At 42.0% G+C, this 15,302-nt stretch overlaps 1 protein-coding gene across 16 annotated transcripts in view; it reads right to left on the bottom strand.

The window, feature by feature from the left end:
- Window positions 1-15,302, bottom strand: part of mast4 (microtubule associated serine/threonine kinase family member 4) — a 480,851-nt gene that overhangs the window by 171,864 nt on the left and 293,685 nt on the right. The window lies entirely within an intron of this gene.

Raw genomic sequence — 15,302 nt, 5'->3', positions numbered from 1 at the left:
CTGCCAGCTCAAGGGACATCACCGTTCACTCTCTCGCTCTCAGATCTCCATCTGGCTTCATCTCCTCCGGAGACTGTCTCCTCAGCCCCCATTATCTTGAGGCCATTTGCACAAATCATGATGCGCCCTACCACACACCCTGGGATAATCCCCTTCCCCAGTACGGCCCTCACTCTGCAGCCTCATCCCTTGCCCAAGGCCACTTCTCGTCCTTTCCCAAGTAAGCCCTGGCCCTGCAGTTGTTGAAAAGCCACCCCCACCTTACAGCTGGTTTGGTAGGTAGAGACCTGCCCATGAGCTCCGTTAAAAGTGATGTGGTGCTACCTGCGAAGCTAATGACCACGATTGCTGCCCGAGGAAAGGTAGGCAAAAAAAAGTCTCAAAGTCCAGAGCAAAGTGCAGCCTGCCAGGACCCTCACATCCTTCCTAAAGGGTGGTAACCAGATCTGTACACAATACTCCAATTGTAGCCTAACCAGATCAAGAGAAACCAGGAGAATTGAATTGATCCAAGTAGGAACACGTCCATTCAATTAGACCATAAGATGTAGGGGCAGGGTAGGCCATTCAGCCCATCGAGTCTGCTCTGCCATTCAATGAGATCATGGCTGATCTGAAAATCCTCAATTCCACTTTCCTGCCTTTTCCCCATAACCCTAATTTGCCTAATTTCACCTCATTCACCTAATTGCACCCAACCCATAATTTGCAAGCATAACCCCGAGCTTCCAGTTGCCTGTCATTTTAATTCTCCACCAACTGTTCTCATACTGACCTCTCTGCCTTTGATCTCCTGCTGTATTCCAATCAAGCTCAACATAAGCTCCATGAAAACCGCTTACCTTTCGATCTGGCACTTTACAGCTTTCTGGACTCAACTCTGCCGTAATCACTGTCCCCATTTTGTTTCCTCTAACTTTGCAGGTTTTGATTTCCCTCTTGCTTTTCTCTTGTTTTTGCTTTCAGATGGCAGCTGTTGACCATTCTACCATTTACACCTCCTCTGGAAACAAGAATTGTTTCTTTACTAGTCCCATTTACCATTTCCTTTGACCTTGCACCAACTCTTTTGTCATTTAATCTCTCCTGTCTTCCGTCCTATCACATTCCTCCCCTTTTATTTTTTTCTCCACCCTCCCCCACTTACACTTGCTTCAAAACTTACTATATTTCAACTTTTCCCAGTTCTGATGAAAGGTCACAGACCTGAAACGTTAACTCCATTTCTCTCTCCACAGATGCTGCCTGACCTGCTGAGCATTTCCAACATTTTCTGTTTTTACTTCCAACATCCATGGTGTTTTGGTTTTATAGAATTGAACTGAGCACTGATTTCACTGGAGAAGTATACACACCATGGGTTAAGAGTCCCTGCAAGACACATATGTGTCACAGGATTCGCTGTTTTACACAGCATTTCTGCTGAAAGAGACATTTTACAAAGAATATAATGTTTTAAACACTTCGGTCCTTAAGGTAGGCCTCAACACCAATCATAGACAGCCCACAGCTTTGGTCTAATCTTGAGTCTGTAGAGAATAAACAAACAAAGGAAATATGAACTGCACTCACTGCTGATGTGACATTCCTTATTCTTAAAAGCACATTTAATTCATCACATAACTCAATCCCACTCTCTTCCCCTTCCCAACTCTGATTTAGAGGACTTTAACAATTTAAATTTATGGGAACATTTTGCAATTCAGACACAATGCTCTGCATGTTCACACTTGCATTTCAAATGTTAAAGATTCATATTTCCTGCACTGCGTTGAGGTCAGGTCATAATGCACACCCTGGCCTCGCATTGCTCCATCAATGATTCATGCACTTGCTGACAGCAATAGACTGTGAATTTTATAAGTGAGTCAGAGACACCAGACTGGGAGAGAGGGAATGACATCACAGGATGGCGTGAGTGACAGGTGGAGCTGGTTACTTCAGTCAATTGTGCAACTGAACTGGATAAAGCAAGATACATTCAAGCTGTGACTGAGAACTTATACACTGCAATTAAAAGTAAGGAGGGAGTTCTTAAAGCGTCAACCATGTGGGTGAACATAGGAACAGGTGTTGGCCATTCAGCCCATCAAGCCTGCTCCGCCATTCAATACGATCACGGCTGATCATCCACTTTAATGCCTTTTTCCCCCACACTATCCCCATATCCCTTTATGTCATTGGTATTTAGAAATCTGTCAATTTCTGCTTTAAACATACTCAATGACTTGCTTCCACAGCCCTCTGGGATACAGAATTCCAAAGATTCACAACACTCTGGGTAAAAAAAAATTTCATCTCAGCCCTAATGGCCTCCCCTTTATTTTGAAATGGTGTCCCCTGGATCTAGACTCCCCAGCCAGGGGAAACATCTTACCTGCATCTACCCTATCTATCCCTTTAAGTATTTTGTAGGTTTAAATGAGATCACCTCTTATTCTTCGAAACTCTAGATAATACAGGCCCAGTTTCCCCAATCTCTCTTCGTAAGACAGTCCCACCATCCCCGGAACAAGTCTGGTGATACCTTGTTGCACTCCCGCTATGTCAATAATATCCTTCCTAAGGTAAGGGGACCAAAACCGCACGCACTACTCCAGATGCAGTCTAACCAAGGTCCTATATAATTGAAGCAAGACTCGCTACTCCTGTACTCAAATCCTCTTGCAATAAAGGCTAACATACCATTAGCCTTCCTAATTGCTTGCGGCACCTGCATGTTAGCTTTCAGTGACTTATTGATGAGGACACCCAGGTCCCTTTGTACATCTACACTTTCTAATCTCTTACCTTTTAAGAAACACTCTGCACATTACAAATTACAAAATCACTGAAAAATTCAATCCGCTTGATGAATTAGTTTTGCATAATGTTTCCCCAGCACAGTTTCTCGCATACCAACTAGTTTAAGGGTTGAAAGCAGTGGCTTCTCCAGACATCTTTATTATACAGTTATGTTTAAGCTATTGGAGACCATGAAGGGAAATTATGTCAAAGAGATGGCATTCAGTAGCAGAATTATTCTAACACTCATGATTTGCTAGCAGAGGGGTGGGTACCAGATTTACCATAGAGTACTAAATTATTCTGACACTCAGATCTCAATGGCAGAGAGATGAGTATTAGGTTTGACATACAGTAAAAAATTACTGAGAGATTCACATACTAATGATGGAGGGATGGGTACTAAGATTTTGCTTACAATACCAATTCCATTGGCACAGAATGAGACATGTTTGCATTTCTTTAGACCAGCCACTGTACACTTCACTGTAACACATCATGTTTGCCAACAGTGGTGGATTTCTTTGCTATCTGGACACAGAGAAGACACTTAACATTCCTATGCTGGTTTTGGGACTGCTGCGCGATACCGCCCTCCCAGCACAACTCTTCATAAGTTAATTTTCCACTTGGTATCTGACAACTGGCAAATCTCTGACAACTCACAAGACCCACAAAAAGCAGTTCTGTGCTGCTGTTGGAAATTTCAGGGCAACTGTGAAGGGAATGCTACAAATCCCTCTACGATTGCATTATCTGCCAAAAGTACATGGATTTCCCTTGAGGTTTTGAATGATATTAGATTAGTATTTAAAAGTCATATAAAAGTCAATAACAAACACTACTAGTATAGCTATGCCACAGAATATGGTTTAATTAATTTTAAAAGAAACTTCCTGCCTTATGAAATGAGTAGAACTTAGAACTAGTCGTTTGGTAGTGCAGGACTTGAGCATTGCTGAAAAAGAGGGACATTTTTTGTCGAAGCTTTTCGTCATGCACTCATTAGGACAATTCGCACGAAAATGCCAAAGTCAGGGGAAACAACATATTTATACTGTATGGGGAGAGAGTGTTGAATGGTTGGCAAGTGGGCTCTGATTGGTATAGATGGTACCGTTGAGAATGCACTAGTTGTTGTTGACTGACAGTTAACTGCCAAGCATTGTTTGAAATTTAAACCAGGCAGCTTGATTCTGGTTGGTCAAGACATTGCCCTGGGGAATGAACCAGCGAATGGCTGTCAGTTATTTTGTTTAGCTGAAACAGGCACAGTGTGTATACATGTTCTTTCTGTCTGCAAAGGACAGGGCCCTGTACATTAATATATGTAGCTTCCAGTGCACGTAAATGCACCACACTGTGAGCCTGACTGACAATCTTAAATTGGTTGTCAACGTAATTCTTAGCACATTGAGGATCAAAGCCATCCTGCAGGATAATGGCTACCCTGATCAGATCATTTCATGCTGTATATCACATACGCTAATGAATGGGCCTAAGGCCATCACCTTTGGTCCTGAAAAATGCCCAGCCTACCTCAGATTGCCCTGGAAAGGTAAGGTATCTCAAAGATTTGAGCAACAGGTGAAGCTAGCTGTTTCACACTTCTACTATGCAGTAGCAACACGAGTGGTATTCGCCACTAACAGGATGCTGCCGTCAAGCCAAGAAGACACGCTGCCTATCACACAAGTGAGTAATGTGGTGTATGAATTTCAGTGCCAGTGTGATGCTAAGTATGTAGGCCGTATGTCCGAAAGACTGCAGATCATATCAAACAGCATGTCCCTTCCACTGTTCACAACAGGCAAGGTGCGGACCATACCAAACCGGCCCATGCTTGCAAAACTCAAAACAGTGTCCAACTTTAGATGTGATTCAGTGATTGGACAACATTTGCTAAATAATCCTCAGTTTAATAAGAATTACACTGACAACCAATTTAAGATTGTCAGTCAGGCTCGCAGTATGGCTATTTGTGTGTACTGGAAGCTACGTATATTAATACACAGTTCATTGCAGACAGAAAGAACATGTACACACATTGTGCTTTTTTCAGTCAAACAAAATAAGTGGCAGCCATTCACTGGTTCATTCCCCAGGGCAATGTCTTGACTAATCAGAGTCAAGCTGCCTGGTTTAAATTTCAAACAATTCTTGACGGTTAACTGTCAGTCATCAATAACTGCTGCATTCTCCCTGGCAACGCCTCTACCAATCAGCTCTCTTCTCATACAGTATAAATATTTTGTTTCCCTTGACATTGGCATTTTCTTGCTAATTGTCCTGATGAGTGCAAGATGATAAGCTTTGACAAAAAAATCTTTTTTCAGCAATACAGAGCTTAGAACTGTTAAAAAATTAACTGTGCCTTGAAGAGGCAGATTTCAAAACCAACTATTGATAATAGATATAAAAAGCAATCATTTAGATTGCAAATATTGCACAGAGCAGTGAAAGAAAATAAATTTGAGCTATCAGCTAGAGATTTAAGTAAAATATCTTATTGGTTATGAAATAATTGATGGATCGTGTATGTGTAACTGAGTAGCATATGAGTGTTGCCACACACACTGTAATATTACACGTAGTTAATGTAGCTGGGTGTAGTACTTTGTGGTTGCTAATGAAAAACAATTGACAGGTCTGTGTATTAGGACATTGGCATCATTGTACTTTATCCAGAAACATTCTCTGTGTAAGTGATACAACTGGTTCAACACATTTTCAATCCTTCAGCTAAAATGATAAAGCTTCTATTGCAGACCTAGGTGAAAATGGTCCTTACATTAAAGGTCTCACTCCATGATTGTAATCACTTCATCCCTGTTGCATTATTTTGAACCTACACTAATCCTTTTCTATTGTTTTTATACCACTCCTTTTGGGGAGTGCCCAAAACTACACACAACTACTACAACTTCTGCCCAGATATTCACCCTCCTGCTTACCATTCAATGCCTCTAGATTAAAATAAAACCTAAGCATTTAATTTGCCTTTTTTATTGTGTTATAATGAAGATACTCAGCAAAATTTGCATTTGAACTCTATGAAATGAGATGCATGTAAAACCTTGGAACTGAAACGTTTCAAGATGAATTTCCAAGAGAATGCTGATCCAAACATCAAATGAAATCAAAGATTAAAAACTGAACCGTCACATGACGTACAAAACATAAGGACACGTGCATGAGCATTGTAAGCACAAACAAATATTAAAGCCTACTGATAATAGGCTTGAAGGAACTTTCATAGATTCATGGAAAAGAAGGAAGTTCCCACAATGTTGAGTATTTTTTTATGAAGCACAAGGAGATTGGAAGTTGAAATGGTCACTAAGTTAAAATTAACAATAAAGCTCAAGGGTCCAATTGCACAAATGCTGGGACCAAAACTGTTGGATGCCAATACTTTAGCTGTGAATGGAACATTCGTACCCAAGCTGGAAACTCAGCAACATGGTCAGGTGTTGCAGGTGAAAGCAAAGACTCTTTGTCGTGGTGCATTGTTAAATGGATGCAATATCACTTTTGTTTGTACCATTCAAATGCAAAGTAGGCAGGACAGGTTTAATTGGTGGTCATAAGAGAAACTACCTTTCATAAAACCAGCTGATCTAAAAAGGCAGGGACTACAAAAGTATGGATTTGATTTTCAATCTAGTCAGAAAAACAATGAAGATGTAACAAGACCTTCCCTCCATCATCAGGTCAGAAGTGGGAATGTTCTTTGATGATTGCATAATGTTCAGTTTCATTTGTAGTCCCTCAGGTATTGAAGCAGTCCATGCTTGAATGCAACAAGACTTGGACAACATGCAACCAATAAGCAGCAAGCAGCATTTGCACCATGTAAGTGCCAGGCAATCACCATCTGCAACAAGAGAAAGTTTAATCACCTCCTCTTGACATTCAATGGATTGACATCGCTGAATCCCCCACCATAAACATTCTGGGAGATCACTGTTGACCAGAGACTTAATTAAACCAGACAGGCAAATACTGTGGCTATAAGAGCAGGTCAGAGGTTGGGAATTCTGTAATAAGTGACTAACCTCCTGACTCCCCAAAATCTATCACTTACCAAGTACAAGTTAGGAATATGATTGAATACTCACCATTCGACTGGATAAGCGCAGCGCCAACAACGCTCAACAAATTCGACAGATCCAGGACAAAATGGTACGCTTGTCTGGTACCCCCTCCACCATTGGTATAGAGTGGCTGCAGTGTGTAACATCTATAAGATGCAATGCAACAACTTGCCAAGACTCTTTCCGCATCACCTTCCAAACTTGCAACCTCACCACTTAGAAGGACAAGGGCACTAGGCAAATGGGGACACCACCACCTGTGAGTTACTCTCCAAGTCACACACCATCCTCACTTGGAACTATGTCACTGTTCTTTCACTGTCCCTCGGTCAAAATCTTGGAACTTAAACCTAACAGCGCATTGAGAGTACCTTCGCCACATGGACTGTAGCAGCTCTAGAAGGTGGGTCACCACCACTTTGTCAAAGGCAAGTAGGGATGGACAATAACTGCTGGACTTGCCAGTGACACCCACACCCATCAATGAATACATTGTTAATAAAGGACATCTTAGAGTAGGCGAACTGCTGAGTCAGCAAAACACAGAGTGCTAGGGTCATGATTTCTTTCAAACAATGCACTATAATAATGGTGATGACCCATACGATATGTTAGCTGTTGCTACTCAGAAGATGGTACATCACAAATAGATGGTTTTGCTCGGGATAGAAAGACCAATTTTAGACATTGTGCTCCATCATGCCTCCTGGGAAGTCAACATGTTCATATGCAGTGGAGGAAAACAATCAGAATCAAATTGATACTGAATATTTATTTAATGGGTTATATAGGGATTTGAAGGCAAGGGGGGAAAAAGGAATTTAGTAACAGAATGGACACATGGCATTTGGATCACTGCTCATGTGGAAGATAAAACATGTTCTGATTGGACCCCAGGGCCCATTTCCATATTATAATCTCTGTATAAAGATTCTCTGGGATGAGAATCTTTATCACAATATGTTGCCTGAGATCTCGAGATCAGAGTGATTAAAATTATTCCTAGTTTTGCATCAGGATATTTTTCATTTAGTTGTAAAAGGAAGAACAACGAAACTTCAGTAAATTTTCAAGCTCTTTTATCCACAGTAGAAACAATTCCATCATCCTTAATCGCTCCCCAGAGCTTAGGAGACAAATCAAAAACAGAAACAGAAATACCTGGAAAAACTCAGCAGGTCTGGCAGCATCGGCGGAGTAGAGCACAGTCGACGTTTCGAGTCCTCATGACCCTTCAACAGAACTAAGTAAAAATAGGAAAGGGGTGAAATATAAGCTGGTTTAAAGGGGAAGGGGGGGGTAGGTGTTGGAACAAGCAGCCAGTAATAGGTGGAGATAACCAAAAGATGTCACAGACAAAAGAACAAAGAGGTCTCGAAGGTGGTGATATTATCTAAAGGAATGTGCTAATTAAGAGTAGAAGGCAGGACAGACAAGGTACAGATAGCTCTAGTGGGGGTGGGGGAATACTAAAAGGTAGAGATAAACAATGGGTGGAAATACATTTAACAATAATGGAAATAGGTGGGAAAAGAAAAATCTATATAAATTATTGGAAAAACAAAAGGGAGGGGGAAGAAACGGAAAGGGGGTGGGGATGAAGGAGAGAGTTCAAGATCTAAAATTGTTGAACTCAATATTCAGTCCGGAAGGCTGTAAAGTGCCTAGTCGGAAGATGAGGAGCTGTTCCTCCAGTTTGCGTTGAGCTTCACTGGAACAATGCAGCAAGCAAAGGACAGAAATGTGGGCAAGAGAGCAGGGTGGAGTGTTGAAATGGCAAGCGACAGGGAGGTCTGGGTAATGCTTGCGGACAGACTGAAGGTGTTCTGCAAAGCGGTCTTTGAGGACTCGAAACGTCAACTGTGCTCTCCTCCGCCGATGCTGCCAGACCTGCTGAGTTTTTCCAGGTATTTCTGTTTCTGTTTTTGTTTTGGATTTCCAGCATCCGCAGTTTTTTGCTTTTATCTTAGGAGACAAAATTCCTGGTGTTGACTTAATTGCTACTCTTGTACTCTCGAGGCTCTTACAAGAATGTGACTATGATTTTATACAGTACTCTAGGTGGAACTGGAACTGTTCTGCACAAGACCATTATTATCTTCTAACCTCTTGGCTATACAACTCAAGGGCCCTCCTTCACTGTTGTCGCATGCTAGCTACCTTGATGGTTTCAGCAAGACATCTAACAGTACCCTGACGTTCTCCTGTGTTGTGTATTGTAGTTGAATACTGGTCTTACTTTCCTAGCCAACTTGACTATCCTTGCAGATCCGATGGGCCAAAGGGTCTTTTTCTGTGCTATATGACTCTATGACAGTTGTGAACATTAAATAACACCTACCGCTTGTGGATTCAATTCACCAATACGTAATAAATACTTGTCAAGCTGCTTTGTGTTATTTGCAGCTCTCTTCTCATTTCACATTGGTAAATTTAGACAGTTTTGTTACTGTTCCCATTTCCAAATCATGTACATAATATGCGAACAACAGTTCTAGCATTGACCTTTGAAACATTGTTAGACACGCTCTTCCATACCAAATCCATGTTAACCCATCCTCTGCTTCATCGAATTGTGAAATTTCTGATCCCCATCAACAGCTTACCTCAATTCCATGGCTTCTGATCTTGTGGATAAGAATAGTCCACATGGTACATTCACTAAAATTTAAATATATAGCACTCACCGAGTTCCCATTATTCACCATGGATGTTATCTCTTCTAAGAAAGCCTATATGGGCCAGGAATACATCCCCACCGACTCTACCTGCCCCGCAGCTATTTCATGCTTGAATGAACGTCAATTGGGTGCAGGCGGGACTTCCGCCCCTCATGTGGGAGGAAGTCCCATCTTAGAGAGCTGCCGGCCAATCTGATTGGTCAGCAGCTCTCTCGCCCCTGCAGCAACAGGAGCTGAAGTGGACATAAGAGGGAGTGTATGAACATTACAGAGCCTAAGTCCTGGGACTGGGCAGCAAGGTAGGTTTTCGGGGTTCCAGGGCAGGGAGGGTAGGAAATGCCTAGGGATGGGACAGGTGGAAATTGGGCGACTGGGGGAGAGCCTGTGGGGTAGGGGTGGACGATAGTGGTGGAGGGGGGTCCAGTGGCCACCAGACCTTAATGAGGTGGGGGGCTCCCAAAGTTAGAAGGGGGATTCGGATGGAGGTGTCCCCCGCAACCACACCCTACAACTTCCCACCCGTGGCCTCGGCCCGATCATTTTCGGGGCTTTCCCCACACCCAGGAAATCTTCCCGCCAAACTACAAATTGAAGCTGGGCAGGAAACCGCCCTTATGTGGCCGGTAATTGGCCACTTAAAGGCCTTAATTGGGTCAAGGGTGGGCAGTCCGTCCAAGGCCTTGCCCGCTTCAGCATAAAATCGCTATGAGGACGGGGCAGACGGGAACCCAGAATGAAGCCAATTCCTTCTATTTCACGCAACCACCCCCAACACCGGCGGGAGGGGAGTGGGGGGGCATGAAATTCAGGCCATGGTCTCTCTTCAGTAAATAAAGGTCTCTGAAATGATGATGGGGGCTGATAGGGCAGAAGTAGAGAATACATTACCACTGTAGGGGATTCCAAAACACGGGGACATACAAATAACAACTGGTATTTAGATAATGCAATAAAAACACCCCGAGACTCTTGACAGGAATATCAAACAAAATTTGACACTGAGCCACGTACATCGATAATAGGACAGGTGACGAAAAGCTTGGTCAAAGGAGTATGTTTTAAGGAGTGTCATAAAGGAAGTAAGAGAAGTCGAGAGATTTGAGGAGGGAATTCAAGAGCTTAGGGTCTATGCAGCTTAAGACACAGCCAGTGGTGGAACGATTAAAATCCAGGATGCTCAAGAGGCCAGAATTGGAGTGCAGATATCTCAGAGGGTGTGGGTTTGGAAGAACTACAGAGACAGGGTTAGGTGAGAGCATGGAAGGATTTGAAAATGAGACATCAACTGTGGCTGAGTTGGTAACACATCCAACTCTAAATCAAAAGACAATAGCTTCAAGCCCAACTTCACAGGCTTGAGCATAGAAATCCAGGCTGACCCTCCAGTGCAATACTGAGAGAGTGCTGCACTGTCAGAGGTGCAGTCTTTTGAATGAGATCTCACATTTATCCACATTCTATTGCATCTGCCATGCAATTTCCCACTCACTCAGCTTGTCCAAATCACCCTGAAGCATCTCTGCATCCTCCTCACAGCTCACCCTCCCACCCAGTTTTGTGTCATCTGCAAATTTAGAGATATTACATTTAGCTCCCTCATCTAAATCATTAATATACTGTGAATAACTGGGGTCCCAGCGCCGATCCCTGCGGTTAGTCCCTGATGCATACAGGCAGAAATTTCGGAATATAAGGAAACAGCCCGGACAGACCTATATTGAATTTGAGAGGGTAAAGCAAAGTAGCATTTAAGGTAGAAACAACGTATGAAGCTCTTAGAGAAATAGTTCTCTTGGAAGAATTTAAAAATTAACTTTCTACAGTAGTTAGAACACATGTTGAAGATCAGGGATTTAAAACAGCTAGACAGGCAGAGGAGACGGCTGACGATTATGAGCTGGTCCGTAAACCTAAACCCTTCTTCCGTCATTCCCACAAATCCCAAGAAGGTTAGAAGGTGGGAAGGTGAAAGGAAGGCAAGTAGCCAGGGAAGAGAAGGGACAGCTGGGAATTCCCCAGAAACTCCTCCTCAGGCCAGAAAGGAAGGTGCTGAGGGGGAAGTGATATTCGAAGGCCTAAGTGTTTCCATTGTAACAAGGTGGGACTTGTTTGTGCCAAATGCTGGAAATTGCGTGGGAAATCAATGGGACTTATTGGGGTACATGAGGCTGAGTTAGGAAAAGGAGCCCTGACAAAGTACAACAGATCAAGTTGTAGCATTAACTGCAGCTGTGAAATCGAATGTGAACACTACTATGAGTTCAGGAGAGGTGAATGAGATACATGAGAGTTATAAAGAATTTTTGTCAAGAGGAAAAGTAACCCCTTATCCCTCAAATGAGATAGCTAAACCTATAGTCATACTAAAAGATACAGGAGCCACTCAAACACTTTGGCTGGGGAAAGGCATAACTTTCCCACTAGACAGTGCATTAAAATCCAAAGTTTTAGTCAATGGTATTGGTGGGGAGTATATACCCCAACCTTTGTACCAGGTGCACTTGGAATGCGACCTATTGCCTGAGACAGTGATGGTAGGGGTTGTTCAGCAGTGACCCATAGATGGGAGTTGATTTACTCCTGGGAAATGTTTTAGCCAGAGTGAAGGTAGTAGCTTCTCCCATAATTTTAGAAAGCTCAAGTGAGGTTAAAGAGACGGAGCATTTACAGGGGAAAGGTTCCAGGAATTTTTCCTTCAAGTGTGATGACCCAAGCAATGGCTAAGCAAAGTCCATCATTAATGGTCAAAGTGATACTACAGACAGATATTTAGCTGGCTGAAACTTTCTTTGGAGACTTAGATAATCCAAAAGAGATGTTTAACAAACCTTCTTTAGTTGAGGCTCAACAAGCTGATCGAGAGCCAGTAAGGTAGCACAATCAGCCCAAACTGAAGCTGAGGCTAAGGCAGTTCCAGAATGTTATTATATTAGAAATGGAAGTCTAGTGAGGAATTGGAGACCTCCTCACAAACCCGCAGGTGAGGAGTGGACGCTTGTTCATCAGGCAGTGGTACTGCCCAAATATCGTAAAGCGATATTACGGGTAGCACATGAAATTCCTATGGCAGGACATGTAGGGATATGGAAAAACTCAAGCACAGATAAACAGGCAGTTTTACTGGCCAGGTCCTCATAAGGATGCGACGCAGTTTTGTAAAACGTGCCATACATGCCAGATGGTAGGAAATTCACAACATGCAATCAAATGGACACCCTTAATTCCTATACCAGTTCTTGAGGAACCATTCAGTAGAGTGTTAGTGGACTGTGTGGGTCCTTACTAAGATAGATTTGCTGAAAGGAAACTGGCAAGTACCTTTAACATTGCAAGCTAAGGAGATATCGGCTTTCAGCACGCCGGCTATACCAGTGTCGAGTAATGCCATTCGGACTAAAAATTCTCCAGCTAATGAATCAGGAGATCACTAACGTTCCGAACCGTATGGTTTATTTGGATGATGTATTAGTTTATAGCAACACATGAAAAGGCCATTTTAAAACAACTGGAAGCCTTATTTAAACAATTACAGTTGGCAGAATTAGTTATGAATCTTGCAAAAAGTGAGTTCGCGAAAGCGTGAGTAACTTATTTAAGGCATATCATAGGGCAGGGACAAGTCTTGCCAAGAACAGCGAAGGTACAGGCTTTGATGGAATTCCCTGTCCCTAAAACTAAGCAGGAAATCATGAGATTTTTAGTGATATGCGGTGTCTATCGTAAAATTGTGTGAAACTTCAGTACAATAGCGGCTCCACTAACGGATTCATTGCAAAAGAAAACAAAGGTGGTATGGTCAGGAGAGTGCCAGACAGCTTTTGAGAAGCTGAAGGTGATTCTAACTAATGAACCTGTATTAGCTGCCCCTAATTTTGCTAAAGCCTTCAAACTGGCAATCGATACTGGTGAGTGTAGTCTTATGGCAAGAAGATGAATTGGGCACAGAAAAGCCAGTGGGGTACTTTTCTAAAAAATTAAATCATCATCTAAAGAGGTACTCTGTGGTAGAAAAGGAAACTGGGATTGTTACTGGCTATTTTGAAGTATATATCCATCATGGCTGTAAAGAAACATTAGTATATACTGACCATAACCCTTTGGCATTTGTGGAAAAATTTAAGACTCAGAATGACAGACTAATCTCAATGCTGATGCATTTTCAAGAATGTAATTTTTTTATAATTGTCTGGAAAGCAGGAAAGTCAGAAAACTAAACAGATTCTTTATAAAGAGCAAATGGCTGAGTGAGTGCATGTCTGAATTCTGTTGATATGTTGTACATATCTTTTTCTGTATACTTGGCGATGAAACGCATTTGGAAATGGTGTTTCATCTCCTAAGGACAGAGGCACATTAGGATCATATCTCTCAAGACTGAAATTTTATTTTACAAAATGGAAGGGTTTGGCATGATCTGGACACGTGGATGCTAACCTGGGAATTTTTTTTTTAAAAGGTCATAAGTTCACCTTGGAATTATCTGTAAGCAGGCCTCTTTCAAGAAATCACCTGACCTATTATGGTACTTGAGAAGGAGTTTTTTGTGTGTTAAACTGCAAAGCACTTTAATTAATGAAGCTGGGAGACTAAAAGGCAGTCACATGGGAGAGAGGGAAAAAAACTTAAGTTGTGAACCTGCTTGTTTTGAAGGCAGTCTTGTTGGAGGACAAGCTGAGGAAGGGGGTCGACCTTGACTGGCTTCCTTTCTCTGCCTTGCCTAAAATTGTGTGGCTATCAACCTGTAGCCAGTAAACCCTCACCTGAGTGTAACTAGTCTGCATTTGGACCTGCACAGCTGAGATCAGTTAGTGAGAACTTCCAGGCATCCATCGGGACTAGTGACCCATCTACTCATGAGATAAATCGAGGTCGACAGCGTCAAGAACCTGTGGACTTTATCCTTTATTTTATAACGCCCATCCTCCAATCTGCGCAGAGACTATCTGTTTTTCCTTTATTTGTCTGTGTCTCTGTCAGCACGCTTAGGGGGAATTCTTTAGGAAGAGATAAATAGTTCTACTTCCCGGTTTCAATTGTATCTTAACCAGTGCTTGCAACTTGTTAAAAGTTTTGTTTTAAAATAAATTAATCATTCTGAGTTTTTGAAAGAAGTCTGGTCAGAGTCTCTTTTATTTTATGTACCAGAGGTATAGGTACACAATTGGCCATTTTGGTAAGAAATTTAAACATTTAAACTAATGGTACAGCCTAGGGAGTAGTGGGGCCTGATAATTCGCACACCCCTCCTAATATCTCGGTCGTAACAAGTACTTAATTGACTGTAAGGATCTTTTGGGATGCCCTGCAGTCATGAAAGGTGTTATATAAATGTAAATCTTTCCTTTAAGATAATCACTAATAAATCCAATAAGAAATTTAGAAGGAACTTCTTTATCCATAAAATGATTAGAATGTGGAGCTTGCTGCTGCATTGAGTAGTGGGTGTGACCAGCATACATGCATTTAAGGGGAAGTTAGAAAAGTACAAGGGAGAAAGAATTAGAAGATTACTGAAGCTGGGAGACTAAAAGGCAATCACATGGAAAAGAGGGAAAAAAAACTTAAGGTTTAATAGGGTGAGATGAAACAAAGATGGTGGAGCCTCATATGGAGCATAAACAACGAGCATAGACAGATTGCCTGTTTCTGTGCTGGAAATTCAATGTAAAACCATGCTATGACTTAATTATTTTTCTGCATATTTCATTGTTCCTTTCATCAGGCAGAAACATTTCAGTTC

Source organism: Cetorhinus maximus, chromosome 2 (assembly GCF_964194155.1).
Source record: "Cetorhinus maximus chromosome 2, sCetMax3.hap1.1, whole genome shotgun sequence".
Taxonomy (NCBI): Eukaryota; Metazoa; Chordata; class Chondrichthyes; order Lamniformes; family Cetorhinidae; genus Cetorhinus; species Cetorhinus maximus.
Note: the sequence above shows the minus strand (reverse complement) of the source record. Positions and strands in the feature narration are given on the sequence as shown.